Here is a 16,518-nt window from a genome sequence, read left to right on the forward strand (position 1 = left end):
GGGACGGGCCGGGATCTCAGGAGCTAAATGCCTGGCTGCTGGTGTTTTCTTCAATAAGAAAGTTCAGGAACTACTTCCAACAGGCACCTGAACCTATGAGTTATCCATTATTAATGACCCCGAAAGACACCCAACCAACTACGAAATAAAACCACTCATCTAAATATTCTAAATATTGAGCCAAAAAGACTTTCTTCTTCCTTCCTTCCCTCCCATCCTCTCAATGTAAAGTCCCCTTTCTGCCTGGTGATTTTCCAAATCTAACTCTTCAGGACAGAAATGCCTGTGGTGTTTCTCTCCCCTTCTTCTCGCCGTCGTGGGGTGAACACCCTGCTCCTCTGTGCTCCTGATCTGCAGCCAGGGGGACTGGCCTGAGAGTCACGGGGCTGAATAGCCCACTTCTGGCTGTCTGACCCTCGGGCAAGTCCTGTGAGCAGGTGACACTTCAGGCCCTTCCGGCTCTGCCATTGTGACCCCAGCGAGGCCACCTGCGGGTCTGGAGCCTGACTGACTGGAGTTCCAGTCCCCATCCCACCACTTACAGCTGGGTGGCCTTAAGCAAGGGACACAACCACCAGTGGGTACACAGGGGTGTAATACTGGGACGTCCCCTTTAGGGTTGTGGTGGAGATTAAATGAGACGCCACATACATACCAGGTTTACACATGTGCCGGCACATAGTAAGCACTCCATAAACGTTCCCCACTATTGCTTTTATGCAAAAGAGGGTGCAATGGCACATCAGATGAGTCTCACACTGACTGTGGGGCCCCACCACAGTGTCCGCTCTCCGCCAGTGCAGAAATGCTGCAGCTCTATCGGCCAGTGCTGTGGCACCTCGTGATCTAACACTTGTGAAAGAGCGAGGTGCAGTGGCTTCTAGAGAAGCTCATTCCAGGTCAGGGCCAGGTCCCTGCCTGGGCTTCCTGGAGTCCCCCATCTTGCTGCAGGGGTGGACATGTCAAGCCAAGCAGGTTGTGTAAATGAGTAAATCCCATGTGCCTAACAGCGGGCTGGAGAGCACATGCCCAGCCTACAGGCACAGAGATCAAATAATGTTTTCAAACGCTGCCAGCCAAACAAGATTCCACAGCCCGATTCAATCTGCAGGCCTAATTATGGGACTCCTCGCGCTGCGTGACTGCTTGCGTCAAGCTTGAGTCATGTCCTCATCGCCACTATGTACGTGTGCGTGTACCTGCTTTATTGAGCTATAACTCACATACCATCCAATTCACCCTTTTAAAGTATACAACTGAGCATTTTAAAAAATATGTTCACAGACTTGTGCAAGCATCACCACAATCAATTTTAGAACATTTTCAGCACCCCAAAAATAAGCCCCTACCCATTAGTGGTTATTCCTCATTCTTTCCTCCTTCCAGCCCCGGGCAGCCATGAATCTACTTTGCGTCTCTATAGATTTGCCTATTCTGGACATTTCCTCTAAATGGAGTCCTACAATATGTGGTCTTTCATCACTCCCTTCTTTCACTTGGCAGAATGTTTTCAAGGTTCATCCACGTTATAACATCTATCAGTACTTCATTCCTTTTTTATGGCCAAATATAATTCCATTGCATAGACAGACCACATTTTGTTGATCCATTCATCTGTTGATGGACATTTCAGTTGCTTCCACTTTTTGGCTTACATGAATAATGCTGCTCTGAGCATTCGTGTACAAGTCTTTGTGTAGATATCTGTTTTCATTTCACTTTTGAAAGGACCTAGGAGTGGATGGCTGGGTCATATGGTAAAGTGCACATTTAACTTTCTAATACACTGCCAAAGTGTGTTCCCACGTGCTGTACTGTATCATTTTGCATTCCCATCAGAAGCGTATGAGTGTTTTAGTCATTCCACATCCTCACCAACACTTGCTATGGTCAGTCTTTTTAGTGTTAGTCATTCTGATGAAGGAATAGACGTGTCTGGTAGTTTTCATTTGCATTTCCATGTCCTCACTCTGAACCACCATGGGCAGCTGCCTGGTCCTGCATCAGACACACGATGAAGAAGAGACAGCTCCAGCCGTTGAGGGAGCTGGCCTCGGAGGCCTCGGTTACTGCATTAGCCTCCTATGCAAAGGTTGTCTCCGCTGATCCGTCAGGGTAAACAAAGAGTAGGTTGGTAGTGCAAAATCTGGAAATCCGGTGAAGAAACGAGCGAGCGTTTGGGTGGGTGGTGGAGGGAGCGGGGCAGGGGCAAAGCAGAGAGCTGACTTCGCAGTTCGCAGGTTGGCTGCCTTTGTTTTCTCAGCACGTTGGAATCTCCTGGCTACCAGCCTTTTATTTCCTTTAATTAGCCTTCCCCACTGACGGCGACAGGTCAAGATTTCTAGGAAGTGCTCCAGACTCTGCCTGACAGACATACGTCCCAGGAGTTCATTCCTCGGGGCTGAAATGCATCCTATTTCTCACCCTTGGAGCTGACTTAGGGGCTGGCAGGACAGCTGTGCTTCTGGTGCTTTGACTTTTCATCCCCTGCTTTACCTCCAAGAAGAAAGAAGTGTATTATTTACAAAATATCTCTATCGCGTAGAAAATATCTCCCTGGGAAGAATTAAACAGTTACACATTAAAACCTTTTAAAAATGCAGGCATGCGTGAGCTGCCATTAGTGCACTGGCCTCCGCAGACCTATTTGGAGTCTATTTGGTAGAAAAACAAACTACTAAAGCTTCAAGGCAAAGTTGGCTCCCTTAAAGGACACTTGGCTGTAAATCTGGGCACCGTGAGCAATTCCTTAAATACCAACAACTCGCACGGTCACCATTTTGGGGAAGGAAATTTCCTAAATGTGGTGAGGAAATTTTAAGAGTTCGGAGCAAAGTACTGAGAAATCAATTCCTAACCTATTAAGCTTGTGGTCCCGAGTAGGAGACAGGTCTATGAAGAAGTAAATGATAAGATGCTGTGATAGCTGTTATGACAGAGAGATGGACAGAGCATTGCGGAAGCACGGGAGAGAAAGCAACTGTTTGGAGGATGGTTTGGGCTATCTTGACAGAAAAGGAGACACTAACGTCGGGCTTTGAAGGATGAGCAGAAGTTTGTTAGAATATAACAGAAGGAAAAAATGAACAATCAGAAGAGCATGCATAAGGCAGTAAGATGTGAAACCATGGCAGGTTCAGGAAACTGTGGGTCCTTGAGTGAGTCTGAAGCGTCGAGTGGGTGAGAGAAATGGTGAGAGGGAAGCTGGTGAGCTCGGCACAGGCCAGATCCCAAAGAACCTTGAGGACCAAGAGAAGGAGTTTGGACCTAAGCTACTGAAGTGTTTCAAGCAGGACTGTGACCTGGTCAGAGTATGTTGTTGAGAGAGCACCCTGGTTACCACGAGGGGAAGGAATGGACAGAGCAGGGCTGGGAGCAATTGCACGAGGTGCCGCGCATGGCCCGTGGATGTGTGATGTGCCAACACCATGCCAGCTACCTGAGACTGGAAGTGAGCTGGCAGCACCCCCAGGTGAAACTAGGGCCTGCTGGGGCCCGAGGGAGGGGTGCCCACTGCACCACCAATGGACCCTTCCCAGATCAAAACCCACAACCAGAAGGGGGACGTTGACTCTGTTCCTCTCTTGGGGCAGATCCCGGGACACCATGTATCACTCTGATTCCAGGATGGGAGAATGGCCAGGGCTCAGCCGAGACTGCAACAACCCAAAAACTCCAGGCACTTTGCCCTTGGTATCTGAACCCCCAACAGCCCCATGTGTCCTAAGCCCGGATGACAACCCAGCCCCCCTCACAGCCACATCATACCCGGGGAGGCAGGCAGGCCAGGGCTGGTTGGACCCCTTGCTTTGCCAGAGAAGGAAATCGAAGTGGAGAGAGGGGCTGGGGCTTGCCCAGGCTCCCAGGATTCAGAAAGGGTAGAGTCAGGACTTGGATGAAGTCTTCAGATCCCCAAGTCCAGGCTGCTTCTCACAAGGGGTCAGGAAAATGAACACCATGCTACGTGCTGTACATACCTTTTCTTACTTTAATTCTCACGACTACTCCCATTTTGCAGATGGGGAAACTGAGGTTCCAAACAGGTAGATTACACGTGGTAAAAGGCCTGTCAATTTGATGCCCCACAGATGCACTGAGCTGCCTTCCCAAATCTGAAAACAGACTTGGACGGAAATCTCCTTCTATGCTGGCAGCAGTCAAGCATCTTTGCTAAGTGAGGGCTGATGGAGACACAGGCCTCTAGAGACGGTAATACTTTCCGCACTGACACGGCAAAGGACTTGCAAAACACCACGGTATTGAGAGGGGTTTTTGCAACTGAGCTCTTGTGACAAGGCAGACGCCATAATACTCAGGGACTGTGCTTCTTTTTAAGAAAATCATTTTTTCTCTTTTTGACAAATAATTCAGATCCCAGGCCAGTATCAGAGCAGCCAGAGGAAGTCACCCTTCCCCCCCGGCAGCACCCACTTCCTCAGGCCCGGCAGAGCGGCCTGGCTGCTATCTCCCGGCCGCTGCGCTGAGCCAGTCCCAGGTACTCGGAGTTTGTTTCACGGATGGGTCTGTCGTGAGTCAATATGATAATGTTTCCTGTGAGAACTTTATTTCCCTGCATTGTTTGCAAAGTCTGTGTGTGTGTCTGAGCACGTACTCCTAATCGCGGGGGTGTTTGCTGTGCCCCGGTTACAGGACACCCCTGGGGGTGGGAGGTAGGGGCCCAGGGAGACCAGACTGGGGTTGTCCCCGTCCCCTCTGGTGGCAGGGAGAGGTGGGTGACTCACACGCTCAGGTCTCGCCTCCAGGCTGTGGTGGGCTGGCTCTCCTCTTGCTGGAAGCCACTTAAATCAGTCATCTCCAGTTGGGACAGACTTACTGTGGGCCCAAGCCACACTGGCTGCACCACCCCCAAGGGCTGCACCCGCCCATGGCCCTCTGGGGCCGTCTGGGACACTTCTGAATAGTCTCTTTAGGGCAGGAGCTGACCCTGTCTTTTAGCTTCTTGATTTGCAGATGGGGAAACCCAGAGAGGTTCCATGACTCGTCTGAGCTAAAACAACCAGTGGGGAAGCACCTGGTGCAGCAGGAAAGCAGGGTCTTTGGAGCTAGCTGGTCCTGGGTTCAAATTCCAACTCTGCCACTTGTCACCGGCCAGTTACTTCATCAGTCTCAGTGGCTTCAAATGCCAAATGGGGTTAGTCATACTCACCTTGCAGACAAGCTGTGAGCAATGATTCAGAAGACAGAGACATAGCATGTGCCACAGGAGAGTAGGGAGCATTCTTTCTTCCCATTTCCCCTGAGATACAAGTCGGACGTGGGACCTGCAGGCAAGTGTTACACAGGAAATGCCTCGGGTGAAGGCCAGGTGGGACCCCAGAGCCAACAACGCACCTTGCTCACACGGGTCCTCCTCACACCATTTAATCAAAGCCATTGGACTCCTGAGGTTTCCAGAACAAAGAGGAAATGGCCCTGGTGCTAAGAGATGGCTATCAATATTAGTCAGTAGCTTAGCAAGAGTTTTAAAAGAAGAAGAAACTGTAAGTCGCTCAGTTCTCCTTAGCTTCTTAGCCCACTGCCCACTTCCTTCTCTGACCACCACCCCCCATGGCACTCAGGGGTGCCCTCACATTTGTGGTTGTGAACTTACCAGCTTTGGTGACATCTCTCAATTCTTTCAACTCTCATTTCCATCTTTCGCAGTTATGGAACTTTCTGGTGGACACTTGTTCTGATCTGCCCAGCATCCCCTTCTTCTAGAATCAGAACCCAGTTTTGGTTTGGAGCTTCTCCCTGCTTCACTAAATGCAGTCTTTATAGACTGTCAATACAAGCGCCCAACTATTTTTGGCCAAGGGAGGGCATCTGACCCCAGCCAAGCCAATTAGATGCTCTTCTTGGGAGCTGAATCTCGAGGGGAATAACACAAGGACTGAAAATGGTTAGAGCTGCTTCATCCCAGAGAGGTTTCCTAAACACATGAGCCAGGTCTGCTGTCTAGACCCCAGGGACTGCTTTCGATCCATTCTTTCCATGGCACGATCTACAAGCCCTCTTGCTGATAACGTCCCAGTAAATTTCATTTGCCTGAAAGTGACAGTTCTTGTCTGTTGCTTGCAACCAAAGCATCCTAAGTAACACACAGTGTGCATGTACACACTGATATCTTGCCTCCTTCACTTGTCTCATGAGCAGGAACTGAGCCATATATTCCTTCACTCATTAATTTATTCAACAAACCATTACCAAGTACTTACTCTGCACCGGGTCTGTGCTGGGAGTTGGGGGTTCAGAAATGAAGAGGCAGGGCCTGCCCCCAAGTAGCCCAAAGTCTGATATACCCTCAAAAAAAATGTACAAGGTATTCCTCCAGGCGTTCATTCACTCAACTAACAACAACTTAGCGTTTGTTAGTTAAACCTCCTTTGGGCCAGGCGCTGTGCTGGGGCTGGACTGACAGTATAGAAGATGGAATCCTCGTCCACATATAAGCCATAGCAATCTGCACCAAGTAGGTGCTAAAAATGAACTCAGAATTCCAGAAGGGCAGAGTCTGAAGGCCATCCAGAATCCACACAGCCCACTGGTTTTCAAACAATCCTGTGGGGTCCTGGGAGTTGAGTATTGATGTTTCATAAAACATTCTACTTTTTATAGCTTTATTGAGGTATAATTTACATACCATAAAATTCACCCATTGTAATTGTACAATTCAATGATTTTTAGAAAATATACGTTGCTGTGCAACCATCATCACAATCCAGTTTTAGAATGTTTCCATCACCCTACAAAGCTCTCTCATGCCCATTTGCAGTCGATCCCTGCTTGATGCATTCTATTTTTTAAAAAAGCTAGAGCAAAATTTAAGAACCAGTGATCTATTCTAACCTACTTATTCTACAAATGGGGAAACTGAGGCCCAAAGAGGAAAAAGGGGCTGCTGAGGACACTTAGTGAGCCAGTAGCATTGCTGAGATTCAGCTTCAGAGCAGCCTGATTTCAAAGCCCAGGGTCTTTTCACTCCTGGGAGGCAGTACCCAGTAGTAGTTAAGAGTCCAGGGATCATGCAGCGTGAGCTCAAATCCTAGCTCCACCATTTATAAGCTATGTGACCATAGGCAAGTTGCTTAACCTCTCTGGGCCTCAGTTTCTTCCTCGGCAAGTGTGGAAAAGAATAGCACCTACCTCAGAGGGTTGGTGTGTGGATTCCACAAGGTAACTTATATAAGGCACTTAGCACAGTGCAGGGCGCAGAGTAAGTGCTCAGGGAGAGTTGGCTAATAATGAGCATTTCACCACATCGCTGTCTCCCAATTTACCCTCGGAAATTTGGAAGTGAAAATGGCAGTGACTAAACAAGGCCAGGCCAGGCCCCAAATGGAAATACGTGTACAGAGGCAGCTTTCTAAGAACATGGTGCAACACTCCACCCTGGGGCAGTATCCCCCCGTTTGGCAGATGGAGCAACTGCCGGGGGCTTGCTCAAGCTGCCTCGGACACAGCAAGGAGAATCAACGGTTGCTGTTTGTTCCTTCCTCCCCAGTTTCAGCGTTTCCCAACAGGCCCACAACAGCACATTTCATCAGCGGCCCGGGAGCCTGGCTCCCTTCCTACTCCCACCCAGAGGGGCAGATAGGATTCTGGAGGACAGTCAGGAGGGACCAGGCCCAGCCCTCTTGCCCTGCCCCAGCCGGCACTTCTCGGCCCCCTGAAACATCTGAGCTGCATGGAGCTGGGGCAGGGCACCCAGGCAGGAAGATGACTTATCACAATGCCACATGCCTTGTGTGTGTTCTCTCTGTCGGCCTAAGAAGGAAGCTATTCATATCATGCCCCTCAACGGCGGAGGAAACGGAAATACGGAGCAGGTGCATGTTCACCCTGATGGGAGCTCCAAAAACACACAGTCCCAGGAAAGGAGAGGTGGGATGAGGGCCGGGGATGCAGCAGCTTCTATGAAGCAGAGTGACTTCTTTGTGAGCACACGCACGTTACACATATTTTAGACGCACTGGAAAGAGTCCTGCCTTTGAAGCTAAGCAAACAGGGCCTTGGGTGAGTTACTTAGCCTGAGACTTCACCGGGGGAAGCACTGCCCGGTTTGCTAGGTTGCCATAGTGATTAGAGATCCTGTATGCAAAAAGCACCTAGCCTGGGGACTGGATGTTCACTGAGCTCCTCCTGAGTGCAGGGCATCGAGGTGACTGTCCTGCGTCACTTAACAATGGAGACGCATTCTGAGAAATGCGTCGCTAGGCGATTTCATTGCCGTGTGAACATCACAGAGTGTACTTACACAAACCTAGATGGAATAGCCTCCTGCACACCTAGGCTGGATGGTACTAATCTTACGGGACCACCGTCGTATACACGGTCTGTCATTGACCTAACTATCGTGATGTGGTGCATGACCGCACACAGGTAAAACTCCACCCAACCCCAAGGAGCTCTGGTCTATGTGATGGACAGACAAAATTCTGATGAGGACTAGAATAAAAGTGCTATGGGAGAACCAAGGAGGGAGTCAGGGAGGGCTCCAGCCTTCAATGGTGAATGGACTGTTGGCCGCTGGAGAAGGCTGTGTGGCCTCGTGTAGCTGGAAGTCAGGGTGTGGGAAGGGGAGGTGGGAGGTGAGAGGCGAAGCTGGAGAGGCCAGCTGAAGTCAGAGCGTGAGGGTCTTGAATGACGGAAATTTTTAACTCTGTCATGTGGGTCATAGGGAGCCATTGAAGGCGTTCAAGCACGGGAATGACCCGGCCAGAGGGGCCTTGATCTGATGGCAGCTACACTCGAGTCGAAAATGGGTCTCCTTAAGGCTTCTTCCCTGGGTACCCTGCCGGAATGAAAGAGCAAACACTCACTGAGCGCCTGCTGTGTGGCAGGCGGCTGTCGAATTTAGAAGTGACGTAAATACATGCACCACTTTAACAAAGGGCTTACACAGTTACCGGAGAGCAGATGATCATTCAGGGAGCGGGGAGCACTGCTGAACCCCAGCACCAGTGAGAGGCGCCACCCCCAGCACAGGTGGAAACAGCAGGGCCCTCGGGCGGGCAGTCAGGGGGACGGCGGAGTTCAGCCGCCAGGGCCATTCTGTCTACGGGCAATAGGTCGGCAGCAGCCACTCTGTTAGAGTTCCTAATGATGACACTGGCGGTGAGAAAAAGGCACCGACACCTGGACACCCTGTTTACCAAGGCAGAGAATCGCTCATCTTATCACTACCGTGAATTAATATGCAATGAGCACATACAAAAAAAAGAAATGATAGACACAGTTCCTTCCTCCGGGTCCTCACGCTCAGCTCTCTGGGAGAGCCTGAATTATGCTCCAGCTACACCAGGCCAACTGGAGGAAGACACAGGTGAGGCCAGGGCACTGAGAAGGACACTCTTTTGCCACTGGCGTCACTGGGTTAGCCATCATCTACCTGTACTTTCTCCAGACACTCTGAGACCCCCACCTCTTCACTGCCTGGCTTCGGGCCACCTTGCACAGATGTTGTGGCCACTAACTAGGAAACTGGCGGCCAGCCTTGGGCTTCCCCGTACTCTAGCTACGGAAAGTGATGCTGTAGCTTCTCCCGCGTTTCCCCATTGTTCCATGGCAGCCATAAGCACCAGGCTTGCCTGTAAGCTCAGGCTGACATCTGCTGCTCTGGCCCTGCAGATGCATCCGAGCAGGAGCCTCTATGCTGCGCCAGTAGAGACAAGGTTTGAGGACAGATGTCCACTGTCCAGCTTCAGAACTCTCAGTCAAGAGTCACACCTGCTTAGCCCTCAGCCACTTCCTCCCGGGTACCATTGAGGGCAGACGCAGACCCTGACCCCACAGTGCTCAAAAACCATCCAAGCCCAGGTCACGCAGCAGTAGCCTGAGTCACCCCCTCCAGGGACCCTGTGATCCATGATCCTGTAGCCTTAGGAATTGAAAAGCGGGGTGGCCACTGAGGGCCGGGATGACCAGGAAAGTGAACCGAGAAGGAGAAAGAGAAAAGCATGGGTAAGAGAGAAAGTATTATGATGAGAGGGAATGGAAAATGTTACAAAGGAGGGCGCTGACATTTTTCTTTAGTGTAGGTGTATGCCTTTGGCAGGATAATTTCTTGGCATATTAACTTCTGACTTGTTCTTGCTACTGTAAGAGACTCAAGGAAGAAAGACAGTATCATCTCCATCCTGCCACATCAGCTTCCTTCCAGAGAACTTACTGGCCTTTTCCTCCCGAAAGCCTGTGCCCCCAGAGGTGATGGTACTGGACGATTCTGGATGAAGAGAGGTTCAAGGGTCAGGGGGAACGGAAGTGGGAAGGAAAGGGCTGTGTCCACTGAGACGGGTGGGCAGCCTGGGAGGCAGCCTGGAGTAGCCGAGCCACTGTCAGGCGTGCTGGCACGGAGGCCCCTGGGGGAGACACGGGAGCCAGGACCTGGGATCTTGGCTTGGCTGGCAGGGAGGCGCCACCTGCCCGAGTGGCGAGTGAGAACTGCAGAAGCAGCCACGAGAGACTGAAGAGGCCCTTCCTCAGCTTTCCAGATTGCTGCACCCTGAAAACACAACTCATCTGATTGAGAAAGAAAATGCATTTACTTTTATGCTCAAGTGCTGTGGACCATTTCACACCTCATTCTACAGGCACAGAAAAATTGATGGAGAGGAAATCACCACCCAGTCTGGGCAGTGCTGGTGACGATTGCTTCTGTCCTTGTGTCATCCGCAGTTTGCACCTTGTCCATAATGAACAGGAATTACTTCTGTCATAAGACTTTTCTTTCTTAAGATGATGAAGCAGGTTTCCAAACAGCATTTTGGTAAAAAAGAAAATTGATGTGAATGTATGTAGGTATCCACTTATACGGAAAGTTTGGGAGATGTCGATGGCGCTTGTCTCTCGGTGCTCAGATTGCAGTGGATTCTTACTTTCTCATTCTGAGATGAATATTTGAAATGAATAGAGAATTTCATTCTCATTGACTATATTTTTTTCTACAATAAAATGAATTTTATAGTAAAGAAAAAATGAGTGAAATATTTTCAAAAGGGGAGGGAGGGAGCTCTTCCCCCTGCCCCCACCTCGACCCCCTCCTGGACCAGGGAGAAGAAAGGAGGACCTCTGGGTGGGCGGTGGTCTAAGCAGAAGCCTGCATGTGACACGGAGGCTGGCTGGGGCTGAGCTGAGGGTAGTCTCCGTGAGAACCTGTGCTGGGTAATGAGGCTGGGCAGGGAGGGAGGGACCGGACTCCAAAGGCTGTCCATCAAACCCTCATCCGTCCCCACATTAGTATTTGCATCAAACTTTGGTGAAAGCACCCTCATCTGCCCCTGCAAAGTATAGAGCCCTGAGGCCCCATAAGTGGAGGGGGTGCTTCTCACGAGTCACTCAACGTGAACCTGGGCTGTGATTATTCATTCAACAGGTATTTTTTGGGTCTCTGTGGTGCTAGGCCCCTGGACGCAGAGATGAATGTGATAGGCTTCATGTGAAGGAGCATGAGCTTCTTCAGACAGACCTGGATTAGACTACTGGTTCCACCTCTTTGCTGCTGTGCAGCCTTCGGCAAGTTACTTAACTTCTCTGGGCTTCAGCTCATTTAAGAATGAGGAGAATGCTACACATCCCCTGAAGGGGGCTGTCACCAGGGTTAAATGGGGTAACATCACAGGCAAAGCCCCCAACATGGAGATTGACACATAACAGATGCTCAACAGAGGTCATGCTCCTCTGTCCTTCTCTTGGGTCTCTTGCAACTTCTCTACTCAGAGGCAGACGGACAAAGGAATATTCACACAACAGTAATAATGATGGCAATACAATGATGATGATGTTACCACTTATTAAGCATTTATTTCGTGTCAATCCCTCTGCCAAGAGCACGTATGGCATTTCATTCTCAAAGAATCCCTGAGAGGAAGGGGTTACTGTTTCTATTTTACAGAAAAGGATCTTGAAGGTCAAAGAGGCCAAGTAATTTCCACAAGCCCACACAGCTAGGAAGTGGCAGAGCAGACTTGACTCTAGATTTGTCTTGCTCTTGGCCATGAAGCTATATTCTTCTCCAATCCAATAAATGCCAACACTGAGGTCTGTCCAGGGCATTAAAGGAACACGGAAACGAGAATATGGTGATGGGGGCCAGCTGAATCAAGGGTAGCTTCTCAGAGGTGGTGACATTTACACAGGGCCTTGAGTCACTCGTTGGGAGTTTGTCAGGCTCTGTGCTAGGCAGATGCAAGGTTAATAAGATGGTAGCTGTAGCCATAAGGGTTCCCAGGCTCATGTGGAACCCAAGGTTCCAGCTACGGAGCCCCTGACCCCTCACCCACCTTTCAGGACAGCAGCCTAAATTGATTTAAAAACACCCACTGGGTTGACAAATATTTACTGAGTGCTTCCAAAGCTGGGTGCTCCAGAGGGATCAGCTACTGAATTCTTCCAGCGACCTGCATCATGCAGATTCTCCCTATGCTAGGGACAAGGACACGGAGACTCACGCGGGCCAAGGGACTTGCCCGAAGCCACAGAACTTGCAAGTGGCAGGTCAGGAACTGAATGGAGGTCTTTCAGGCATCCGCTGCCCCATGTTTGCCCCTGGGCTACCCTGCAAATCTGGACAGTTGCTGCATTAGGGATCCTGTTACAAACGCAAGGAACTGGCCTCCCATCCAACCGGGCATCCTTGGCGCAGAAGAGCCCGTCCTCAGAACGGAACTGGCAGACTGGGCTGGGGCGTCTGAGGGTCCTGCAGCCCTGAGTTCGGATTCTGACTCAGGCATTTAAGAACTCTGTGGCCTTGGGTGTCATTTCCCCTCTCTGGGCCTCAGTTTCCTCAACTACAAGAGGGAGTGAGGCTACCTCCTCCATCCCAAGAATGCTGTGAGAATAGGAAATAATATATCTTCAGTGCCCTGTCCTGTGGCTGCCACTCGATGGACACCCAAGAAAAGTTTGTTGTGTTTGTATCTAAGGAGCCCAGCATTGTTTATCGGGGCCTCTGACTGGCAAACCCTTGACCCAAACCATTGCACAACATTGGTCCTGATCATATGAGCCTTTGCACCAGAGCTCAGGTCCCCTGAGTCCCCATGGCCTCATCCTGAGATGCTGAGCCCCATGTGTGTGGCAATAACTGTCTCACATGGCGGCCGCCTTTCTTGCAATGGGGAGTGTGGAGGTAGCCAAGACCTCAGTGGTGTCACCACCGCGTGCTCCGTCCCAGAGCGGGTTTGCTCTTCTTGGGGTTGCTAAACATGGCCATGTGTCCCTGGCACCATTCAGGGAGCTCATGCCAGGGCTGGAGTGGGCTGTAGATAGACATGGTCCCTAGAGCCCACCATTGGTAAGGACACAGATGTCCAACCCTACCATCTCTTCCATTTGTCCACCTTCTACGCTTCAAGACAACAGACTTAAAGGGTCAGGGGTACTAGGGTTCAAATCTAGGCTCCCCCACTTCTTAGCTATGTGTCTGTGGGCAGCTCTCTTCCCTTCTCTGACCCTTCATTTCCTCATCTGTAAAATGAGGTTTATCGTTTCTACAGTTTAGGGCTGCTGTAAAGATTAAGCGACATGATGGGTGTGAAGGTTCCAGCATAAGGCCAAGGCCTGAGTATCTGTTACTTTTCCAGTGACCTTAGATGCCCACCTTTTCTCTCTGGACTTCAGTTTTTTACATCAGACATGAGACCTGATGGCCTCTCAGGGCCTTTCCAGCTCTCACAGTCTCCAGGCTTGTCCCAAACTGGAACAACAGTCTTGGGTAGTGTCAGCCATCAGGCAGGAAACGGAGGGCAGAATTAGCTCAGTGTCACTTGGCCACTCAGCTAGAGGCTCAGGGCAAGCCGCAGAGAGGCCTAGGGCTTCCTGTCCTCAACTTCCAAGCTGTGAGGAACTTCCCCTCGCGGGGTCAGAACAGCGGCTCAGCTGGCTCTCTGCCCACCATTAAGGTGTCTGGACACTCTCCTGGGCCACTTTCAGCCATTTGAGCCTATTCAATTTATGGTTCTCCTGAGCACTGGTTTGGATTGGCCTTTCCTTATTCAATCTCTATCCTAGCTTTCCAAAAATAATGCAAGCTCTTGGGGGAAGGGGCCGGGGGTCAGGTTTTACATGGTGCTAGGGCACACTCAACACTTCTAAACACTCAATTAGTGTACATGCCAGGCTCTATGCGAACACTGGGGTGACAACCAGCCTCCAAGACGGCCCCCAATGATTCCAGCCTCCTGGTATTCATGTCCTTGTGTAGTCCCCTCCCACAGTGAATAGGGCTGACCTGTGTGACCAATAGGATGTTGTGGAAATGATGGAATGTGACTTCCAGGTCTAGGTCATAAAAGGCACTGTGGCTTCCGCTTGCTCTTTTGGATCACTCACTCTGAGGGAAGCCAGCTGCCATGCTGTGAGGCCTCCCGTCAATGGCCATGTGAGTGCGCCATCTTGGAAACAGATCTCCCAATCCCAGTGAAGCCTTCAGATGACGCAGCCCCAGGTGACACCCTGATGCAGACTCATGAGACACTCTGAGCCCAAACCTCCCAGCCTCCAAATTCTGACCCACAGATACTGTGTGAGACGATAAACGATTATCATTGTTTTAGGCCACCAGATTGGGGGTGGGGGGGCGGAATTTGTTATGCAGCAGTAGATAACTGGTACACTCAGAGTAAAAAATGATTTATCAGTATAACGAACCACTCATTCCCTCTTCTGAGGGACTCTGACTTGCTCACAGGCCCCAGTGCCTAAAACATGGTGTTTTACCCTACAAGGAAGTTTTCCCAATTGTGGTTTACTGACCATCTCTTTCAGGAGCACCTGGCATGCTTGCCTACAATGCAGATTGTTGGTGCCACACAACACTTATTTGGCTGGTGCCCTCATCACATGGCAGGCTCACTTCCGATGTCAGTGACAGCTGTGGGGATGGTTTTGTGCATGCTCAGGCTGACCCTGAGCCGTCAGAGGCCCACGCCTGTATGTGCAGCACACCTTTTTACATTCTGCTCCAGGACTTCCTTCGAGGTTGTGAGAGCCTTCTCAGCCCACATACACACACTTAGCACTTATGTCAGGACACCCCAGGGGGTAACCCTCTACCAACGGGGGATGGGAACTGTCCTTCTGGGGAATAATCTTGGGAGTATGTATCTACTGAGAGAGCAGCAAGCTCAGCAAGTCACACTCATTGACTTTCCCTCCCTCCTGGTCTCATTCTCCTCACTCTTTCACTACTGCTTCCTGTAATCACCTTCCAGATGCCACCTGCCCCCTCGGCCCCACCTTGGGCTTGGGTGAACCCCTTCTAAGACATCTTGAATCAGAGTCTATGAAGCAGCTCCCAGGAAATTGCATCTGTTCAGGTTTCCTGGGCGGTTCTCAAGCACCCTCAATGTTGAGAACGCTGCTTAAAGTAGAGGTTTCCAGTGTGAGGACCAAGGGCTCTGCTTCCAAGAGCTGCTCAGTTGTCAGATGTGCTGGACACCTTCCATCTGCCTCTCCAGGTCCATCCCCACCTCTCTCGGTGCTGCTTTGCACCCTGGGAGGCTGCCCTGTATGTTTTGCAACAACAGGCCTCTTTGCCCTCTGGTTTCTGGCAGGCTTTGGTCAATGGGACACACACAGGGACCTGGGGCTTATTCCCCTGGATCCCTCCCTGGGGGGGTCCCCATGAGCTGACTACCCTGCTGGACCAAGGTTACGCAGCTCGCTTGCTCTCCAGCTTCTGGTGACTGCTGTCTCTCTTTGTCATTGTAACTAGCCCTGGGTCTGCCTGGTCCCTGTGGTTTCACCTCTCCACCCCTTTGTAGATAATCCCTCTATTAAACTCTTTTCAAATTACCCAATCTGAGTGTGTCTGCTCTTTCCTGGTGGGACCCTGACACAGTGCTCTATGTGCTCCACGCCCTGTAGTGGATGGGATAAATCACGTTTCCCTCAGGTGAGGGTAGCAGTTGCAAAGTATCTGTCCTTCCAGAATTCATTTCCTTTTCCCTGATTTTTTTTGGAGATGTTCTTGCTTCCCCAGCAAGGTGGAGGTGGGGCTCCACCCTTGCTTCAGGGCTGGGACACAGGGATAAGCCCATTGGCTTTTTTTTTTTTTTTTGAGGAAGATTAGCCCTGAGCTAACACCTGCCTATAATCCTCCTCTTTCTGCTGCAGAAGATTGGCCCTGAGCTAACATCTGTGCCCCTCCTCCTCTACTTTATATGTGGGACCCTGCCACAGCATGGCTTGACAAGCGGTGCCATGTCTGCACCCAGATCCGGACTGGCGAACTCTGGGCCGCCAAAGCAGAACGGGCGAACTTAACTGCTGCACCACCGGCCAGCCCTAAGCCCATTGGCTTTTTGAATCCCCTTGGACACATGATTGGTTAGGTGGTACATCACGTGACTTTGGCTGGTCCAATCAGGTTGAAGTTCTGGCAGACGCTACCCGAAAAGACCAGCCATTCCTGGTCTGGGGGCTGCCTGACTGCCCTGGCCTTCTTGGCGGTATCAGAGCTTCCCCTCGGGCTGAGGTGCCATGTGGGAAATTGTCTCCCTCCCTTCTCTGCCAACT

The 16,518-nt window shown here is 50.7% G+C and overlaps 1 long non-coding RNA gene across 1 annotated transcript; it reads right to left on the minus strand.

Moving 5' to 3' along the window:
- Positions 1-1,687: 1,687 nt before the first annotated feature.
- Positions 1,688-5,734, minus strand: LOC124252377 (uncharacterized). Its single transcript, XR_006891951.1, has 3 exons — positions 5,612-5,734; positions 5,168-5,282; positions 1,688-2,496 (listed from the first exon to the last, which is right to left on the minus strand). It is a non-coding gene; the product is annotated as an uncharacterized LOC124252377 (long non-coding RNA).
- Between the last annotated feature and the right edge of the window lie 10,784 nt (positions 5,735-16,518).

The sequence above is a fragment of the Equus quagga genome, chromosome 1 (assembly GCF_021613505.1).
Source record: "Equus quagga isolate Etosha38 chromosome 1, UCLA_HA_Equagga_1.0, whole genome shotgun sequence".
NCBI classification, from domain to species: Eukaryota; Metazoa; Chordata; class Mammalia; order Perissodactyla; family Equidae; genus Equus; species Equus quagga.